Genomic DNA, 22,449 nt, shown 5'->3' with positions numbered 1-22,449 from the left:
GTTCCAGACTTTAATAACTGTGATTTTGAAAGTAGTTATGTCAGAAACTCATTTCACAGAAAGCAAACTGGTGAGGTTTGGCCCAGAACTTGAATACAAGGCAGAGGTGGAGTCTGAGCCCAAGCACACAAGACCACTTCTTTGAACCCAGTTTTTTCCTGTGATAGCACATCTATTTCACAGGAGGCAAACTCTATTTCTCTCCCCCTTCTGCCAGCCGACTTGCCCCTCCAATCTCTCTTTCTCTCTCTCTCCCCAATTCACCAGCCATTCGCAACCTGGTAGCAGCATCAATAGTGTTGCTTAGTGGACCTACAAACAGCAAGAAAGGGTATTGCTGATCACCCCAGAGGTTCCTGGGTCATCCTGTGTTATCTCCCATTTCCCAACAAAAGGAGAGGCAGCAACATGTGTGGTTGGTGAATTTGGTAGGTCTGGCTCATCGGGAAGTCACAGTTCTGAGCTGTTTTACGTAAAAGCGTATTATAGCCCGGAACGGGTATCAGAATGTGGTTTTTGTGGAAGTTTTGTGTCTTATTGCATGAATCGCATGTAGTCATGTGGAACTGGTGAATTTGGGAGGTCTGGCTCGCTGGAAAGTCGCCGTTCTGGGCTGTTTTATGTAAAAGCGTATTATAGCCCGGAACGGGTATCAGAACGTGGTGTGCGTGGAGGTTTTGTGGCTCATGAATCCCATGTAGTCATGTGGGCCTGGTGAATTTCCAATGTCTGGCTCACTGGGAAGTCGCCGTTCCAGACTGTTTCATTCCGTTCCGGAGGGCATTTTGGTTGTTAAAGGGTTAATAAAATCCTATCAGAATGGTTTTTGTTCCTAAATGTTGTTCTCAAGTGTCTCTAACACATCCCAGTGTTTTTGGCATCAATTTCTTTTATAAAGGGCCCGTTCTGGCCTGTTCCGTTCGGTTCCAGCTTTTACACCATCCCTTGTCAGTCGGCTTCAAAATCTCAAAACTTTCTCTGTGCAGCATACATGGCAAAACATGCTGGAATTGTCTTGAAAAATCCTGCCTCTAGACACATCCTAAAGGTAGGGAAACCTATTCTGAATGCAATCTGCTGATGACAATAATAGAGAAACCTCTTTGGGGTTCTTAGAAGGTCCTGGCATATTTTTGTCATCCTTCAAAAGAAATAATTAATAGTAAAAGCACCTAAAATCCTGTCTGTGCTCTGGAGTTAGGCAAAACATAAATCCTTCTTTTAAAACAGAGATTGATCCAGGATATTTAGTAGTCTCTTAGTGAGATACACAGATTATCTATGCCTCTCAAAGTGTTTCCCCACATATAGAGCAACTTTAATTTGGCAAAACTATTCCTGTGCCTCAGGAAGGAGGGTTGAAATAATTGTGAAGATTGTGAAATCTGGACAGCAACAGGAGGAAAAAATAAATGTATGATGCCACTCATGTATCAAGAAAAAAAACATCTGGAAGTAACAGCAATAGTTGATTATTTCTGTCACTAAACTCTGTAGTTTGGGGTTTGTTTTTGTAATTTGTTTTGCAAAATAAATAAATAAATAAAAAGGGGAAAATGAAATTCCGCAGATGTTTCACCTCAGCATAGTCCTCCAGGTTTACCTTGAATTTTGTGAATTTCAGGTTCTGGGGCTTGGTTGCAGAGGTCTTAGAGTGTAGGGAGTGGGGTGAGAAACACTCTGTGATTTCAAGTGGTTCTTTATGTTTCAATTTACCATTCACAGCAGCTGTATTGCCCATCATTCTAGTTCCAAGGTTGCAACTTCTCATTGGGTGTTTAGGAGTGTTACAGATATCCATCCATCTATCAGATGTGATGGAGGAGAAAAGAGAGCTGTTTTTCTTCCATAATACGAATTCAAAACTCATAGTGCCTGGCATTCAAATCATGTTTGCATTCTCAGCAATTTTACTTCTTTTCATAGAGATGGAACTAGCCAGCAGCAATGTAGGTGTAGACAGAGGCATGTCATTGATTCCATGCCATGGAGGGTACAGTTAGCCCCCTTCTGTTCACCACAGTGAACCACACAACTCAAGCACTCTGTCTTCTTCTTCCCTCCAGTGATACTATCAATAAGTGCTGTAATATCAATTTCTTGAACCAGACCAGGATTCCAGAATGTTCTGGGCTAAGCATAGACTAGTCCCAGAACTTACAGAAAATTCTGGAAGGAACACCAGCCTTTATGTAACTGTGAGCAAGAAATGAACACTCTAAAATAAACTTCTTTATTTAGCAAACATAGCCTGAAAACGAGTTTTATTTATTTAATTTACATCCCGCGCTTCTTCCCAGAAGGAGCCCAGGGCAGCAAACAAAAACACTAAAAGCACTCTAAAACATCTTAAAAACAAAAGACTTTAAAACATATTAAAACAAATTTAAAAATATTAAAAGAAAAGATCCTTACTTCTAAGAAGTTCTCACTTCTAAGAGTCTCTGGCCTCTAAACACAAGGCCATAACCCCTTCCTCAGTTGCCAGAGGTCCAGTGGCGCACTCCACCTACCTCTCATATTAGAACCAGCCCTAAGAAATGGAAACTGTCTTGCCTCATTATGTTATGTGAGTTATCTGTGTTCTAATATTCCTTTTCTGCAATATAGGCTTGCCTGCAGATTAGTAGAACTGGAGAGTTTTATGGTGGTCCCCATTGCTGTTAGCTGAAATGTCTTCTACAAATCTATTCTTACTTACTCTGGGAGGTAGTCACAAGCTCCTTTACTATGTCATTGTGAGACATTCACAACAGATCTCATGTTTTCCATGCATTAGTGTGAGAGCTTTGTATTTTCATGTAGCTCAGTTTGTTTGTTTGTTTGTTTGTTTGTTTGTTTGTTGAAAAAAAACCCTGTCATTTGATTGGTAATGTTTAGAGAAAGGCTTTCTAGCTTATATTGGGCACATGGAGAAACAATTTGTTTCCTTCAGAAGAATTCACTTGTTTCCCCAGAGGAATTTAAGGAGACCTGGGGAAAGAGTTTTCATTTTACTGCTATTTCACTTGTAAATTGTTTGTCCCCCGTTCTTTGCTGTTTCACAATGTATTCCTATTTCCTCCCCAGTAAGGCTGAACTAGCAAGGCTAAACTCTTTTGTTGGTTATGTATGTGTGTGAAATAGGCTACTGTAATAATTTATCTCCAGTCAATGACTTCCCTTTCAGGCTTTCTTGTAAACTCAATATTTGCTATGTTTGCTAGTTTGCTAATATGACATATTTAATATTTGTAAGAGCTATTCGAAAGAACAATCATTGGGTGCTGGACACAGATTTTCTAAAATGATAGTGCATTATATAAGGTGACAAGGTTCTGTCTAAATGGAAATATTAGCTATTGTGTGACTGCATTGCCTTTGTCACTTTAAATTAATCTGTAGCTGACCTGCAGCTGAACTGATTTGAAGCTCATGAAGAGCTCATCTACATGGTGGTTTACTGTGCGTTTGCTGCTACTCACATCTCCTTTAAATTTGCATGGTTCACATGATGTTATTGGCAAATAGAAGCTATCACACAGTTTTCCCCTTGTAAATCTGTGCTAACCCAATCCACTGATAATACGAAAAAGGAAGAAAAAATGTCTTTACTCCCTTTCTCTAGTGCTTGCACATGCTGATGCTTTTAAGTGGGTATGTCGATTGTTCCCCTCTCCATGCTGCTCCCTCCTCCTCCCTTCATTCATTTTATTTCCTGTAGGCTGACAAGCAACTTCCATTTGCTCTCCTCCATTCTGCTGGTCTTTTTTATGTTGCCACAAATGGTGCCTTTATTTTCTTTTTCCCCTAACTTGTGCGCAAAAGCATAACACTGCTTAAACAAACATTTGTATTTCAGCAGTATCCTACCAGGGAAAACATGGGTGGTTTTTTTTTTAAGGAACCTACTGTAGCTGGTAGAACAGAGTGAGTATGCTCAGTCATCTTAGCAACCAGAGGGAGTGGAAGGGTATTATTAGAGGGTGGGGCCACAAGGAAAAAGTGAGACTAATTCTCCCTAGAGGAATGCCTGCTTGTGTGAATGGGAAAAAGCGATTGGCAGCTAACATTGAGCAGGAACTGCGGATGATGCAAATGAAAAGAGAAGGTAAAAGAAATGCATTTCCAATGAAGAAATGCTCCCACCTAGATGATCCCATAAGATTGCTTAAAGGTTTCTTTTTTGTTTTACAGTTGTTGTTGTTGTTATGTGCCTTCAAGTCGATTACAACTTATGGTGACCCTATGAATCAGTGACCTCCAAGAGCATCTGTCATGAACCACCCTGTTCAGATCTTGTAAGTTCAGGTCTGTGGCTTCCTTTACGGAATCAGTCCATCTCTTGTTTGGCCTTCCTCTTTTTCTACTCTCTTCTGTTTTTCCCAGCATTACTGTCTTTTCTAGTGAATCATGTCTTCTCATGATGTGTCCAAAGTATGATAACCTCAGTTTCATCATTTTAGCTTCTAGTGACACTTCTGGTTTAATTTGCTCCAACACCCAATTATTGGTCTTTTTCGCAGTCCATGGTATGCGCAAAGCTCTCCTCCAGCACCACATTTCAAATGAGTTGATTTTTCTTTTATCTGCCTTTTTCACTGTCCATCTTTCACATCAATACATAGAGATCGGGAATACCATGGTCTGAATGATCCTGACTTTGGTGTTCAGTGATATATATTTGCATTTGAGGACCTTTTCTAGTTCTCTCACAGCTGCCCTACCCAGTCCTAGCCTTCTTCTGATTTCTTGACTGTTGTCTCCATTTTGGTTAATGACTGTGCCAAGGTGTTGATAATCCTTGACAAGTTCAATGTCCTCATTGTCAACTTTAAAGTTACATAAATCTTCTGTTGTTATTACTTTAGCCTTCTTGACGTTCAGCTGTAGTCCTGTTTTTGTGTTTTCCTCTTTAACTTTCATCAGCATTCGTTTCAAATCATTACTGGTTTCTGCTAAGAGTATGGTATTGTCTGCATATCTTAAATTATTGATGTTTCTCCCTCCAATTTTCACACCTCCATCTTGGTCCAATCCCGCTTTCTGTATGATATGTTCTGCATACAGATTAAACAAATAGGGTGATAAAATACAACCCTGTCTCATACCCTTTCCGATGGGGAACCAATTGGTTTCTCCGTATTCTGTCCTTACAGTAGCCTCTTGTCCAGGGTATAGGTTGTGCATCAGGACAATCAGATGCTGTGACACCCCCATTTATTTTAAAGCATTCCATAGTTTTTCATGATCTACACACTCAAAGGCTTTGCTGTAGTCTATAAAGCACAGGGTGATTTTCTTCTGAAATTCCTTGGTCCGTTCCATTATCCAACGTATGTTTGCGATATGATCTCTGGTGCCTCTTCCCTTTCTAACTCCAGCTTGGATGTCTGGCATTTCTCACTCCATATATGGCAAGAGCCTTTGTTGTAGAATCTTGAGCATTCCTTTACTTGCATGGGATATTAAGGCAATAGTTCGGTAATTACTGCATTCTCTGGGATCCCCTTTCTTTGGAAGTGGGATATATATTGAACTCTTCCAGTCTGTGGGCCATTGTTTAGTTTTCCATATTTGTTGACAAATCGTTGTCAAAATTTGGACAGATTCAGTCTCAGTAGCTTGTACCAACTCTATTGGTATGCCATCTATTCCTGGTGATTTGTTTCTTCCAAGAATTTTAAGAGCAGCTTTCACCTCACATTCTAAAATTTCTGGTTCTTCATCATATGGTTCCTCCATGAATGAATCTGTCATCCTGTCATCTCTTTCATAGAGTTCTTCAGTGTATTGCTTCCATCTTCCTTTTATTTCATCTCGGTCAGTCAGTGTGTTCCCCTGTTCATTATTCAACATCCCTCTTCTTGGTTTAAATTTCCCTTTCATTTCTCTAATCTTTTGGAATAGGGCTCTTGTTCTTCCCATTTTGTTGTCCTTTTCTATTTCTATACAATAACTATTGTAATAGTTTTCTTTGTCCCTACATACTAGTCGTTGTATAGTTGCATTTAGGGTTCTGACCGTGTTTCTATCTCCTTTTGCTTTGCTTTCCTTCTCTCTTTAACCATTTTAAGAGTTTCTTCAGTCATCCATTGAGGTCTTTCTCTTTTTTTAACTAGAGGTATTGTCTTTTTGCATTCCTCCCTGATAATGTCCCTGACTTCAGTCCATAGTTCTTCTGGTTCTCTGTCAACTAAGTTTAAAGTCTCAAACCTGTTCCTTATTTGATCTTTATATTCTTCTGGGATGTTATTTAAATTATATTTTGGCATTATGATTGCTTTGTTGTTCTTCTTTAGCTTTACTCTGATTTTTGATACAATCAATTCATGATCTGTACCGCAGTCTGCTCCTGGTCTTGTTTTTGCAGAAAGTATGGAACTTCTCCATCTTCTGTTTCCAATTATATAATCAATTTGATTCCTATATTGACCATTTGGTAATGTCCACATGTACAGTTGTCTTTTCGGTTCCTCAAAAAATGCGTTGGCAAGAAACAAATCATTGGCTTCACAGAATTCAATAAGTCTTTCTCCTGCTTCATTTCTGTCACCTAAGCCCCATTTCCCCACAATTCCTAGTTCTTCTCTGTTCCCTATGTTTGCATTCCAATCCCCCATGATTATCATCTTATCTTGTTTTGGTGTGTGATCAATTTCCTCCTGTACGGCTGCATAAAATCTCTCCAATTCTTCGTCTTCTACGTTTGATGTTGGAGCGTAGACTTGGATGATGGTTATGTTGATAGGTTTTCCGTCTAATCTCATTGATATCACTCGCTCAGACCTTGCGTTGTAGCTCCTAATTGCTTTTGCTACATCACTTCTCACTATTAAAGCAACCCCATTTCTTCTTAATTTCTCATTTCCTGCATAAAATATTTTGTAGTTGCCTGATTGAAAATGTCCCATTCCAGTCCATTTTAATTCACTCACACCAAGTATTGTAATGTTGATACACTCCATTTCTTGCTTGATAATTTCTAACTTTCCCTGGTTCATGCTTCTCATGTTCCATGTTCCTATTGTGTGTGTCGTGCAACTCCGGACTCTCCTTTCGCATCTGTGTGCATCAGCCTCTGGGCTTCCTTTCGGCTTTGACCCAGCTGCGTCATTAGTCACAGCGCTACTCGTACTTGTCCTTTGTTCTTCCCCAGTAGCTCGGTGAGTGCCTTCTGACATGGGGGTCTCATCTTCCAGCACTATCTCGTGTTGCATTTTGGATACCCTGTTCATAGTGGTAAAAGGTATTCAGAGGTGGTTTACCATTGGCTTCCTCTGAGTTTGGATGCATCTTAGTCTGGTGTTTCAGCTTTGACCATTCTGCCATGGGTGCCCCTGCTAGGAGTCTAGCCTCTTGGTCTAGACTCCTGACGGCATTGCTCTCAGCTTCTTCAACACTCTCAAACCCCCTCACCATGTTAAGGTGTGCATCCTAAAGGGGGTGTTTTACAGTACAGCAATCTAAATAAGAATATAATTCACCCTTATAGTACTAACAAGAAACAATTTAGTAACTATGAAAGAATGCAATCATTTCCTGATATTTATAAAAAGAAGGGCTGCTTCCCAAGCAAGGCAGCAAAACAAAGGTCCTTGTGTTTTGTGTTGCTCTTTACTGGTGGTCAACCACTCCTTTTCTGTAGCTTTAAAGGCTCTGCATGTCTACAGATGCATAAATACACACTGAGGAGAAAGTCATGGCCAGCCTTAGAGAACTTCTGATTATTTCTAAATAAATAAACCTGCATTAGAAATGTGGGATTCCATTTGTTCTGTGAGGTATGGAGTGCTCCTAACACAGACAATATGAAATGAGATTGAATACAACATTGCCCCCACACAAGGAAGACTCGTGACACCAGACTGGTATAATGTTATATTTATTAAAATATAACATCGTAAATCAAATGCAATACAGCCAATTATTCAAATATCCATCTCTTCGGGCAGGTGAGGCTAAACCTAACAATGAGGGATTACAGCCTCACCTTCTAAAGGCATCTATTCACATCATTATGTAACCCAAGAGTCAAGGACATGTGTGAATTCCTCCCTCCTTGCTCTTGGATCCAGCTGTGTGGTTCCTACCTCCACACCATGGCCCTGCCATACAGGCATTCACCCTGATGCGCAAGCAGGTCCCACAAGGACACAACCCAGATCGCCACCAGACACCAAGCCCTGATGGTTCCCTGTGGAGTGCCCCTTTTTCAGGATGCCTTAACTGCCTAATTTTAACCCCCATATACCTCACCTGCCCAAATTCTATGCCAGCCAAAGCAGACGCATCCCAACCCAACCGAAAAGCCAATTGAATTAAACCCGAGCAGTATGGAGTAGGCAAAATGAAAGGGATTCTGAAATCAGGATCCCCCCAAAAAAATTCCTACTCAGCCCCATTCAGGCGACCAGCAAAGCCCATGCTGACAAGGGAGGGAGGGTGGGTGCCGCAAGGCGAAAAAGGCAAGCGCGGGAAGGACGGAGCAGCCTTATATCTGCTGCTCCGCGCCTTCATCTATTGGTTGATTGATCTCACTTGGCTCCTAACTCTTGATTCTAGAATGTTCACAAGCCTTCCCTGTAATTATGGTGAGGGCAAATACGCCCCTTAAAAGGAACGCCATTTTGCAAGCGTGGCTTGCACAGATGCAACAGCCTCTGCCCCCAAGGGCCTCTCCAACTTAGCTAGGGTGGGGACGGGAGAGGGGGAGGAAGTACATGTAGCAGAGCTTTGTTTTGTGCCAAAGCAGTGCATTGAGATATATCCTAGGGCTCCCTGTGGGAAAGCGATACCATTTGCATGAATCTCTACCAACAGAGACCCTGCTGGTAGTGGTGCAGAGTGTCTGAGGTCTGAGTCAAACAGAGGCCTGATTGTACTTTATATCAGGCTCAAGCAGGGCTCTGCTCAACTTGCACTACCTTTTGAGTAACTGGACAGAGGAGCTCACTTTTATGAGCTTTCTCTTTTGATTACTGTGTGACATCCCTAATCCAGTCCTCTGTGTTGAGACGCTGTCCAGTACTAAACAATTAATGTCACTGCTTCTGATTAAGCTCTTCAGTGTCACAGCTAAAACTGAAAGATAAGCTGGAAACTGCATTATTCAACAGATTCAGCACCTTCACCCAACCTGTTAATTAGTCAAAGCAATAACAGGTAACCAACCAAGAAAGATCAAATATATAAAACCAAGGTATCTTGAGATCTGCTACATTATTATGATAGAAAAATGTACAACACTTAAACATGTTTCTAAACATTTTACACACATATAGCTTTACTGATTTTTAGTTATTATTCACTGTCTCACAATGACCCTGATGGCAACTCCTTACCTCTGTGGCTGATTTCCAACCTACCAATATCCAGACCACCATCTCTCTCAAGGGTATGCTCTGCACTGTGTGTTGGGTTGATGATATATTGAGACAACCCAATAGTCACTATTGGGGTCTTGGAGTCTCAAGTTGGTCCATTCAAGGCAGCTTCAGCATGAATATTTCCATCACCATTTCTGAGATCACCTCAGCCAGCTCAGTCAGAGAGCCTGGAGCAAGTGTGGAAGATGAAACTTCTATAGATCATGGCCATTCCCCCCAGGCCCTCTAACATGGTCTGATGCTGTACCAAGAACAACAAATGTGGTGGGCAAGGCTGGTTTAGATCCAGTCTACCTAGTTCATCTTCTCAGGTGTCAATAATGTACAGAGGTTGCACACTGCTGTTTCTAGTAACAAAATGTCAGCGATTTGTTAAATATCTTTTGGCTTGATGTAGGCTCCTGGCGTAATCTCACCTTCCTTTTCTGCAGATGTTATGTACTATTGTGTTTCTTAGCATGTATTTGATGTGTGATTGTGCACTAAACTAATTCCAAGTGACACATAATTCCCTACCTGTTTTGTACTGATGGATTGTAGGGAACTCTATTGAATGAGTTGCAAAGTGATTTAATGGCCTAATTTGCACGCAAGAGAAACTTTCTAAATATAATTTCAACTTGTGTTATAAATCTTGGAAGTATAGGCACTTTGAGCCAATTGATTACTACTTGCTTGCAAGTCACTTTTCTCCATCATAAGATGAGAAGATTATGTATTACTTTTTTTGCTTTTGAATGGAATATTTTATTTTAATAATTTTTATATTTGGAAAAGTATGATTTAGACTGGGGAATTATTTTTCAATCATAAACTGGCAGCAATATGGAAACTGTTCCTTATGTACACTTGCCATGAAACTGGAGTTGGAAGGGGTTGAGATACGAAGCCTATTTCAGTTAGGCAAGCAAAATCCCTCTGGAGAAGAATGCAGAGAAGTCTCTTTGAGTGGCCCTTGGACCTTGTGAAGTGTCTTTTTAAAGACAAGTCCGATTTAGTAATAACCTGAGTTAATTCATCAGCAAAATGGCTAAATAGAGATCGGTGCAAGAAATCCATCATGATAGCTGTTTGTTTGGGCAGCAGAGAGAAATGAGGAGTTTGGTTAAATGAAATAGGAACAATATGTAGTCCCATTTCTTAGCAAAGTATAAATGCAACAGCGGATTTGAGAATAACCAGTCTCACACCTTCTCTCAGATACACTAGTTAATCAAATAAATCAACAGAGACAATCTTCTTAGGTAAAAAGAATAAATTATATTTACTCACAACCTTCATATGTTTAAGAAAACATAGGCGCTATTTAGACGGAAATAATTTGTAGTCTCAGTCCATTTTCAGTCACGGTGAGGATGCTCCCGGAAGGAGCGTCTGCCTACTTCCTTTGCTAGAGGTTAATGGAGAATATGCAAAAGGATCAATATCCCCAGACAAAGGAGGAGGAAGAAGGTAAATAACCTCATCCTTTAAGGAAGTTACATCATGGTAAACAAACGTGTAGAGATATCCCCAATACTGGATAGAGGGAACATCTCCCTATCAAAGGGGTCGGCATGCAAGCTTGCTTATTCCAACAGAGTTATGAATTATCAAGGGGAGGGGAATAAGTGGCTTACAGCAACCTCTACATTTTTACCTGGTGCACAGGAGAGAAACCTGCCAAGAAAGCAAATGCCCATCACTCTTTGTTTGTGCTTCCCATTGCTGAATGTTCTGTTTTCCAAATATATAAATATATATATGTTGAAAAGACTGTACTGCACTGATGTATGTAACATTACATTGTATGTGTGCTGCTTGTGCACTGCTTGTGTACAATGTACTCAGAAGACTTACACACACAAACACAACAAAGTGCTAGTAAAGACTGAAGTAAATAAGATGCAAACCTAACTGAAAAATATGGGAAAATGGGGGGAATATGGAAAGTGACACTGCTTAAGTAACTAAGCCACAGACAAGTAAGTTTTTAATTTTGTGTATAGGGATGGGACTGGATTGATTGGGAAAGAATTAAAAATAAGCAGGTATAAGGGTGGGTAAGGTACTGTGAAGGGGAAAAACACAGAAACTGTACAAATACCACCAAACCCTTTCAAAAAAACAGAGGAAAAAATGAAGCCTGTGTGAGCTTGCTACATTTTAAGACTTAACACACAGACTCCAGCACTGTGACTGGAGAATGTTGGGCAAGATTGTAGCCCTGAATTGGAAGCTAGAGCTCTTAATGGGCAAAGTCTAGCTCCCCTCCTCCTCCTCCTCCTCCCCACCCTGGTATTTTCCATATATGATGTTGTAACAAATAATTGCAACACCTTGGAGTCAGTCTGTTTGGCTTTAGAGATAGTTTTGTATTTCTGGATCGACACATATTGTTACTGTTCAATTTGGGTCCACCTAACCTGGTCTGCAGCGACTTGTAGCTGCCTCAATCTTAAGCAGTTTTGGTACAAATCAGCCTGATGCAGTTTGGGATTTGGACAAATCAGTTGTACTCATATGCATGTATATACAGTATTTAAAGCCATCATTCCCTATCTTTACTTTTATCATGAATTTCTACTATTTTCAAGAAACAAATTTTGGAGAATAGTATCTAATAAACTGGTCTTAAGAGGTGAGAGGGCAATTAATAATAATAATAATAAACTTTATTTCTACCCCGCCCTTTTCCCAATAGGACTCAGAGCGGCTTACAACTAAAAACAACACCATTAAAACATACAGAGTATATTATTAAAAAAGAATTAAACTATGAGAAAAATTAAAACCATAAAATATAGGTTAAAAACAGTGGACAATTTAAAATAATAAAACCATATAATGTAGTCACCAATCCTAGGACACTTAATCCTGGTCGTTCTCTATCCCAAATGCCCATTGAAATAAAACTGCCTTTACTTGTCGCCGGAAAGACGGCAAGGAGGGAGCTAATCGCACCTCACTCAGAAGGGAGTTCCACAGCCAATTTGATTCCTATATTGACAATTTGGTGATGTCCACATGTACAGTCATTTTTTTGGCTGCTCAAAAAATGTGTTTGTGAGAAACAAACTATTGGCTTCACAGAATTCAATAAGTCTTCCTCCTGCTCCATTTCTATCTCCTAACCCTCATTTTCCCACAATTCCTAGCTCTTCTCTGTTTCCTACTTTTGCATTTCTGTCCCCCATGATTATCAGCACATCTTATTTTGATGTGTGATCAATTTCTTCCTGTACTTCTGCATAAAATCTCTCCAATTCATCATCTTCTGCATTTGCTGTTGGAGAGTAGACTTGGATGATGGCTATTTTAATAGGTTTCCCGTTTCACCTCATTGATATCACTCGTTCAGACCTTGCATTATAGCTCCTAATTGCTTTTGCTACATCACTTCTCACTATTAAAGCAACCCCGTTTCTTCTTAATTTCTCAGCCTGGAACATACCATGTACAAAAGGTTTCCCCCTTCCTAATTTCCATCTTCAGGGGGACTATATGACATACTAACATGGAGGAGATGCAGCTGGGTAGGGGGTGTTAGCCCCATGTGCTTTCCATCCACTTTGGATCCACTTATCTTTGGATCTGAATCCATCTCAACATTAAGGTACTACAGAGGGATAAATAGATACCCTTCACTGAATGCTTTCCTGTAGCTCAGGTTAACAATTTGCATATTGTTCAGTAATGTTCTGTTTACAAAAGTGTGAGTAATTAGCATACAGACCAGTAGCCAATGTTCCGTTCCTGGGCAAGATCCTGGAACGTGTGGTTGCTGACCAGCTCCAGGCACTATTGGATGAAACCGATTATCTAGATCCATTTCAATCGGGGTTCAGGCCTGGTTTTGGCACTGAGACGGCCTTGGTCGCCCTGTTTGATGACCTATGTCGGGAGAGAGACAGAGGGAGTGTGACTCTGTTGATTCTCCTTGACCTCTCAGCGGCTTTTGATACCATCGACCATGGTATCCTTCTGAAGAGGCTTGCGGAGTTGGGAGTTGGAGGAACTGCTTGGCAGTGGTTCCGCTCCTACTTAGCGGGTCGTCTCCAGAAGATAGTGCTTGGGGAACATTGCTCGACACCGTGGGTTCTCCAATGTGGGGTCCCGCAGGGTTCGGTTCTGTCTCCCATGCTTTTTAACATTTATATGAAGCCGCTGGGGGCGGTCATCAGGAGTTTTGGAGTGCATTGTCATCAGTATGCTGATGACACGCAGCTCTACTTCTCCTTTACATCTTCTTCAGGTGAGGCAGTCGACGTGCTGAACCGTTGCCTGGCCGCGACAATGGACTGGATGAGAACTAACAAACTGAGACTCAATCCTGACAAGACTGAGATGCTGTTGGTGGATGGTTTCTCTGATCGGATGGTGGATATATACCCTGTCCTGGATGGGGTTACACTCCCCCTAAAGGAACAGGTGCGTAGTCTGGGAGTCATCTTAGACTCTTCCCTCACACTTGAGGCTCATGTAGCCTCGGTGGCCTGGAATGCATTCTACCAACTTTGGTTGGTAGCCCAGCTACGTCCCTATCTGAGTAAGGAGGACCTCACATCAGTGGTACATGCTATGGTAACCTCGCGTCTGGACTACTGCAATGCGCTTTATGTAGGGCTACCTTTGAAGACGATTCGGAAGCTACAGCTAGTGCAAAATGCGACGGCCAGACTGCTAACAAGAACTAAGCGGTCTGAGCATATAACACCTGTGCTAGCCCATTTGCACTGGCTTCCAATATGCTTCCGGGCCAGATTCAAAGTGTTGGTACTTACCTATAAAGCCTTATACGGCGCGGGACCACGATATCTGTCGGAACGCCTCTCCCGATATGAACCGGCCCGTACACTACGGTCTACTACGAAGGCCCTCCTCCGGGTTCCGACTCATAGGGAAGCCCGGAGAGTGGTGACAAGATCTAGGGCCTTCTCAGTGGTGGCCCCCGAACTATGGAATGGTCTCCCTGAGGAGGTGCGCCAGGTTAAAACCTTTCTCTTCTCTGAGGCATTTTAATTCCTGTTAAGTTTAAATTATTATAATTTGATTTTAGACTGTACAGTTTTTTGTACAGTTTTGTATTGTGATATACTGTATTGTGTTATTTTTATTGTATTTTTAATGTTCACTGCCCAGAGAGCTGTTGCTAGTCAGGCGGTATATAAGCTTAATTAAATAAATAAATAAAAAATACAAGGGGATAACAAAAGCAATTCAATCTAGGAGTCCTTTGTTGTTTGGTTTTAGATATTATGCTTCATTACACCTGTGTAAATCAAAGCATGCTGATGAACTACTTTGTGAGCAGAGAAGGGTGGGAAGGAGAACAGTTTATATCACTTCCAGCTAAGACTAATAATAGTGCTGAAACCTGTGGTGTCTTTAAAGAAGACAGAAAAGGCTCACAATTAGAATTACCATCTATTTTTGCTCCAAGCAGAATCTAAGTTTGAAAGGTCCTGCTTGGGAATTTTGTTGGAAGCCAATTTTAACAAGACGAATGGAATATCTCAGGTAGGCTGGGGATCCACACATCTACCCATAATAAATATTAATCGAAGTGAACTAGGGCTGGACAGCCCTGTAGCCAGCCTTCCTTGTTAAGTGGGGCAGCCACATTTCTAGGTGGGGCATTGGGGGTGAGAGGTGCACAGCACCAGCCTATTCCCTCCTCTCACTGGTGGAGAGGACATTAGGGCCAGGCCAAGGGAAGGGAAAGGCAGAAATCTTCCCCCTCACTCCTCCATACAGACAGTGTGTTAACTTACATAATGGGCTATGTCAAGGTCAAGTTAACAGACAAGTTAGTATGAACACCAGGAATTAAATGACTGGCATATTTTTTATTTCATAAGAAAAAAGGATATTAAGAATACAGTGAACAAGGGGATACCAAAAGTTGACAGACAAACAAAATGGTTTATGCTGTAACTAAGAAGTTAAGAATTGTATGGAGCTTATTATCTCAAAAAATCATTTTTAATCTTGTATCACAACACCAATACAATAATTAAAAAAACAGGTTTAGAAAGAGAGTAAGAGCACATTACCATGCAGCCATAGGACTGGTTCACAGAGAGGTGTAGTGAGGATATGGTGCTACAGCCCCTTTTAATTTGCATGGATCACATGATGTTGCAGGCAATCAGCAGCTAGAATGCAGTTTTCCCCTTTAAATCTGTAGTATATCAATGCTCTTTTAATCCAAAAAGGGAAGGAAAAAATGTCTCCAGTTTATATCCCTTGTGCTTATAGATGCTTTACTCCGATGCTTTAGGTGGGTGTGTCAAGTGTTCCCCTCTCCACGCCCAGTCCCTCCTCCCTTCCTCTATTTCGTTTCCTGTTTAGCTGCTGGCTCCTGTTCTGCAAGACTGCTGCAAACTGTGCTTTATTTTTCTTTCTTCCCTAATTGTGCACAAAAGCATAACACTGTTCAAGCAAATATTTGCATTCCAGCTGGATGATCTTACGAGGGCGTGGTCATTAGGAAGCTGCATGATTGATTCTGTCCCTTCAGTGTGAATGAAAAGCACCATGTTTGCAGCTGGCTTTGAGCCCCCTATATGGACTGTGCAATGAGAAAACAGAGGTAAAAGCAGCGTCTTTAATATGATGTTTTGCTCCCATGTGGATAAGCCCATAGCCAGCATTTAGGAAGAGAGGTGCTCAGAACAATGTGCAAAACTTTCTTATTGAAGTAAATGAGATTGAGGTCTTAACTTTGTAAAATATTTGCTGCATAATAGACCTTTTTGTAAACATATAAAAATGCTAGATAAAAAATGCAAGAAAGCTTTCTGAATAGTAGGTTCACAATACACCTTTTCAGAGAGAAAGAGAAAACGTAACACCTAAAAATCATACTTTAGAATAGTTGCAGCTTTCTATTTTTCCTAGAATTAAATAAATGTAAACATTTATCAAAATTCAGGTTAGCTGTCCTTTCTTTTTCATATGCAAGAAAAACCAAATTTGCTAAATGGTTGTGAGTCATTGAAAGTCTCTGTGGCTGATTGATCTGAGTTAGAACTGAAAATGTTGACTCACAGGTGGTTGGGCTGCAGGCAAAAGTGTTAGCAGCAGCCAGAAGTTCACATGTATCTGCAAAGGCCACTCTTTGCTGGTAAATTTCTTGAAACATTTGGTTTGCTCTGTTTTCCTAAGAATGTTTTGACCACAGATAACTATTTTTTGTTGGGATTGTGATTACTATGGAACTAAGTGGGTTTACTTGCTCAAAATTCAAGTCATCAACAGATGCCACTGCAGTGATTATTTCATCATTTTCAGAAAAATCTCCTGTTCATTTCAGTAAGAACAATATCAATGACTTCAAAATATATTTTCCCACTTGTTCACTTTCTGTCTCACTTCTTTCACCAATGTTTGCTGTTGAAGCATAATCTTTTAGGGTTACACTTATCTTCTTAAGCCTTTTGGATCAAGTTTCTTCTTTACTGTTGAGCTCCCACAAATTTTTAGCTTCTTGAAGGACTTCATGGAAAGTATCATTGTTCTGAAGATGTTTAATTGTTTGCACTACTGAACTGATAGTGGCTACAGACTCCTTCGGTCCCGTTTCTTGGGCTTGCAAGACCTTATTTGCAGGTTCTAGAATCTCAATAACTTTCTTCATAAACACTAAACAAAAACAGAATACAAGCTTTTTCATGACAGCAAGCAGCCTTTCACTTTGGGCAACATCATCACCGTTAAAGTTTCCAGTCTTCATCTTTTTTAAAACATCAATTAAGTTTTTGTAATTGGCACAAACAATTCTGGTAACTTTCAAATTACCTGACTAATTTTGTTCCAAAAGGCGAGACAGGCTTTGACCTTCATACAGACTTGCAACTTTTCCATGCTTAAAAAATGTTTGGTGCATAGCACATTGGTGAGAATATTGCCTGACAGGTTTTATATTGTCCACAGCTGTCACAACAACCAGATGGAGATGGTGATTACTGCAATAGACATATGGGGTTTTTCTTTGCAGCTTCTGTTTTGTACCCTTCCTTTTCTGCTATTCATAACACTTGCTCCATCACAACATTGGCTTAATAACCTGGATGAATCAAGATTGTTTTCTTCAACATCTGTAAGGGATGCAGCATCAAAAGTAGTGGTGGTTACTATGCATAACAAAGATTCATAAATCTTGCCATTTTTTGCATACCAGATTCCTAAAGCAAAATTTTCACAATTGTTTTTGTCTTTGGTGGAATCTTCTAGGAGCTTACACCATGGGACATTTGAAGTATTTATTTTTAGTACTATGTCCTCTCGAACAACTTGTGCCATGATGTCTATGATTTCATTTTGCATTTCTGAAGAGTGATAACTTGCATTTTTTGGAATGAGTTTACCAAGGGTTGAAATAATTACATGGCCACGAAGGTTGGGTTGCACTAAGGGCCACTTTATTTAACTTTAAACTAAACCCCTAAAATAACATGCAGAGGTAAAACATAGGTGTAGGAGCTAGGTTATAATTGAGTTGCCTAATTACAGCTATAGGTGACCACCCTTGCTAGGGCAAGGGCAAGCCATTCTGCTTATCCCCTACCCCTGCCATATGCAGAGGGTGAGTAGGGGGGCCTTCCCACATCACCCCCTGGGGCCCTACCAGGTGGATGAGGTAAGTTGGCCCCAAAGGCAGCTCATATCCTGCCCCCAAGCTCTACAGCTCTGAACTGCAGGCCTCCAGATCCGCCAATCACCCCCAATGGTGCCTAAGGGGGCCACCTAGCTGTCCTTACCAGCTTCTCTTCCTGCACCTTCCTGCCACAAAAGGGTGTCAAATCTCACCCTTTACCCCACTGCCAAGGACCAAGCCTTGCAGGCCCCTCTGCAGGTCTGCCAAGAAAATGTTGTTACCCGCATCAGTCAGGTGAACACCATCCAGCCTGTAAAGTTCAACCCTACTGCACCTTATGTCTGGATGCGATATAACCAAACCCCCTGGCCAAGGAGAGCCAACCTGAGCTGCCAGTTGACCTTCTTGCATGCCCTATTTATGCCCCTTGGATCCCCTAAACAATGCCACATCCTATGCAGTAGGATGTCAGACCAAACCAAGCAAACCTGGGGCCAACATTGCCTAATGACCTGAAGGTCATGGCACGCCTGCAAACTAAAAGCCTTGTCCTTCAACAATCCCAGGTCGTTCCCCCCCAGGTGAATGACCAGGACATGCAGAACAGCCCGCACCAAACCTTGCTGGAACAATAGTAGGAGACCATCCCAGTGCATTCCCAGGCTGCCAAGCCATTGAACCATGCCCCACTGACTAAGCCCAAGCTGTGAACCAACACTTGACTCCGTCACCCTATGGCAGGCCCAGACAATCATGCTATGGCTGCAGAGTAGGATGTGCACTCACTCCGATCCCAGCCAGCAACCTGCCAATAAAAAAAGACAAATTACAACAATTCAAAACTATGGGTCCTGAGGCTTACCCCAAGGTCGGACATACAATTTGTAAGCCTTAGATCTCCATCTCCTGATAGCTTGAAGCTGCTCCTGTGAGAGGTCAAGGCAAGATGCGGTGGAAGTCACCCCAATCTGAGAGGAATAGGTCCTGAAGCTAGAGGTGTCCACCCCCAAGCCCGGAAGGGCAGACTTTGTTAGCGCCCAAAATTGGAACTTTGTAAGAGGAGACCTCCCTTCAAGTATGAACAGATAACCAGGCCCCAATCCCCAAGCCAACAAAAAACACTCCCATCGCCTTAACTGGGCAGATGTCAACTTGTGAGGAAAGTGACAAAGCCACTGTCTGGACCCTATGCCAGTGGTCTGTCTTAGACTACCACAGTCTAATGTTAGCACACTCTTTGACAAAATTAACATCCAAAATTAACAAGGCATCTGTCTTTGACCTAACAACCATCTCTCCCACCTGGAAAGCCCCCCCCAAAATGGGCAGCAGTGTGAAACAAACATGCCTCAAAGGGGGAGGAGCCTAAGGTTTTCCATTGACATATTAACCTGAGGAGCAGATGCAGAGAAAAGGGCCGCCTGGGATCAGGGTAAGAGGAGTGCTCCCTGGCTCAGCCATCTAGCATACGCCACATGCAAAATCATCTGAGGAGTCTATGAAACCCCGGACTTTGCTCAGGAAGGAAAGACCCTTACCCTGCATGGTTCTAACTGATAGACCCCATTGTCTACCTTCCATGAAGAATTCCAGTAAATGATCAACTGGAATGGGCCTCAACTGAGAATAGCCCCTAAGGCACTGAAGTCCTGAAGTTCCCTACCTGCTCTGTTATAACTGGCAAGTGTTCTGGAGGCAAGAGATAGGCCTATGGCCCTCTCTGACTCTGCTCTCCAATCTCCCAAAATGAGGGCAGAATGACATCTGGGTGAGCCCTGGCAAACGCACCAGCTGGCAAAATATCTCCATCTGGTTCTGTGACAGAGCATCAGCAATACTATTGTCAATGCCAGGGACATGCCGTGTCCAAAAAAGAATATTAAAATGGAGACATTGGAGAACGAACACCCAAACCAAACACATGATGTTGGAGTTCTTGAATATAAGGGAGTTGATAATCTGAACTGTGGCCATATTATTGCACCAAAAACGGACGGTAGGATTATGTAGCCAAAAAGCCCACAAGTGCACTGCCACCACAATAGGAAAAAAATTGAGAAAGGTTAAATCCCTGGTTAACTCCCCTGAACCCATTCCTCTGGCCAACTACCCTTACACCAAGAAGCTAATCACCCCAAAGCTGAAAGACCCAGATTTGTACAAATGGACCTGTAACTCAGCCTCCAGGAGACGATCCTCCTGCCAAAAGGACACTCCCATTGAATCCCTGAAGGAAGGATGTCCAAACAGCCAGATCAAAGAGGGAGGATTGTGGGCGGCACATGCTTAAATCACCTCTGTTGTCCTGCCTCCCATGTGACCACGCATGGCACATAAGTGCCGGCTATGCTGCATCAGCCGCCCTCTTCAAAATGGTGGCTGGGACTTCAACCCCAGGCCGCAAACATGCCCCACTGTCACAGGCTTTGCCAGGAGTGTGCGGTGGGAATTTCTGCCAGTTTTTCATCTTTTTTGAGAGCATATTCAAATAAATTTCTAAATAAGCTGTATTTGTCTTTCTCTTCGATATAATATGTTCCCTGCATAGCTAGCTCATTAATGACTAAAAACTGAATAACATCAACAACTGATTTTAAATATGGATTGTTTCCAAGAAATGTAGTATTCGCTAAAGTGGCCACAGAGGTTGCAGCTGAGAGTTGCCTTTTTTTTTCATGCCACATAGACATTGCTGAAATATGGACCTCACAGAACTTCAGTCAGAGTGGCTGACTGTTAAACCACTCTGCCTACTGGAGCTCTGTCAGTGGAATAAGAGTCTCCTCTCAGCACCCTTCTCTGGGGGAAGCCATGACTGTCTCAAGTGAAATCAATGTCTGGTGTGGGTGTGGCCCCCTGATTAGGCAAGCCAAGCAGCTGTAAGTCTGGCTTTTAGAACACTGACAGTTGGTTCTTACTGAGCATGCCTGACATCATTCAGTTCAGTGCAAAATTTCTTAAATTAATTAAAAATCCATCAGGCATTTTTTAAACTTTTAAACTGCAGAAGATGAAGGTCAGCATATGGGGCAAGGTCAGTAACAGGATTACAGGTACTCTGTGAACATGGCTGGTATTAATTTCAACAGATTATGAGAACTCTGACAGAAAAAAGTCCAAAAGGTATCTGATTTTTTTCTCTGTGTTAAGACTTTGAACTCTCGATTCTTTCTGACTGTTTCGTTTATCACCATGAAAATTGAGTGTTGTTAAGCAAGCATTTCTGAGTTCAGGAGTATAAGTTTTGTAAGGTTTTGTTTTGAAATGAGCTAAAGGGAAGCATCAGAATGGCATGGGGGATATTTTCAGTTTATCATTGCAGAATGTGAAAAATCCCCATTTGCTATAGCATACAGCCACTCTTGTGGCTGTATAAAAAACTTTGTTAGTATAAAATATGGAAAGAGACTCTAGGCTTCCTTATTTTGCTTTCATATATTTTTCACAATGCCTCCCCCTCCCATGCCGAACAGGTTTCTATCCCTGATATGCCTTGTGGGGCTGCAGAGAGCTTTGAACATTATTGATAAGTTTATTTTTATTTTTATGAATTTTATTTTGCCAACCATGCATCTCTGTTTCCCATTTAATGCATTGATCAAATAAAGGTTCTTCATCCCAAACTTTAAACTTCTTTATCCCAGAATTTAAACTGCCCTTGCCCACTTATAATACAACATTTCATATGAATATTGGGTGGCAATGGAAGGCAGCTAGGGAAGGAAAAGTTTTAACCAACTTGCTTGGTAAAGCTTTATGTGGCTGTCAAGTTCTGATGCATATGATTTAGAAGCACGAGATGTAGAGATTGGTTTTGCAATGTGCTGCTGTTCAACCACTTGGGCAGCTGCAGGTTGTCACTCACAGTGAGGGGCACTTGACAAGTATGATACAGACCATGAAATTGCACTCAATGCTTGCATCAAGCTCTGAATTGGCAATCTCTGACCTTGCTGCATTCTTCTTCAGTTTTAAAATATGCTTGGCAGAAAGAATTCTGAGTAGCACAAAATTGGGAAGGGTTGCAGATTTTTGACACAGAGTCTTCCAAAATGTGGTTTTAAATTAGAGGGTTGGGCAGGCATCTGCACAATGCAATATGAGTCTCCATGATCTGAGATCTTACTCTGGATACCATTTTTAGAGAAGTAAAATACAGTAATGTTCAGGACAGGGCTTTCTCAGTGGTAGCACTATACTGTGGAATGACCTCCCCATGGTAGCCCAGAAAGCCACTTCATTACTTAGTTTTAGATGTTCTTCACCAAGGCATTTTAATATGAGGCTTTGTTCACAAGAATGGCATTGCAAAATACCCAAATGTCTTGGAATAAGCTGGTGTTAAGTCATGCGTATATGTGTGTGTGAAACATTTATAGTTGAAAAAAGTTTTACATTGCTCATGAGAAATGAATGACTATCAGCAGAGAGAGGGGGTGAGTGGGAGGCACCTGAGTCAGAAGAAGTTGGGAGAGGGACAGAGTTTACCACCTGGCTCCC

General features: G+C 41.5%; 1 protein-coding gene across 1 annotated transcript in view; it reads left to right on the top strand.

Annotated features, from left to right (window-relative positions):
• Positions 1-22,449, top strand: part of CNTNAP2 (contactin associated protein 2) — a 1,241,930-nt gene that overhangs the window by 166,931 nt on the left and 1,052,550 nt on the right. The window lies entirely within an intron of this gene.

This window comes from Rhineura floridana, chromosome 10, assembly GCF_030035675.1.
Source record: "Rhineura floridana isolate rRhiFlo1 chromosome 10, rRhiFlo1.hap2, whole genome shotgun sequence".
Classification (NCBI taxonomy): domain Eukaryota; kingdom Metazoa; phylum Chordata; class Lepidosauria; order Squamata; family Rhineuridae; genus Rhineura; species Rhineura floridana.
The sequence above is the reverse complement of the archived record's forward strand: the minus strand, read 5'-3'. Positions and strand labels throughout refer to the sequence as shown.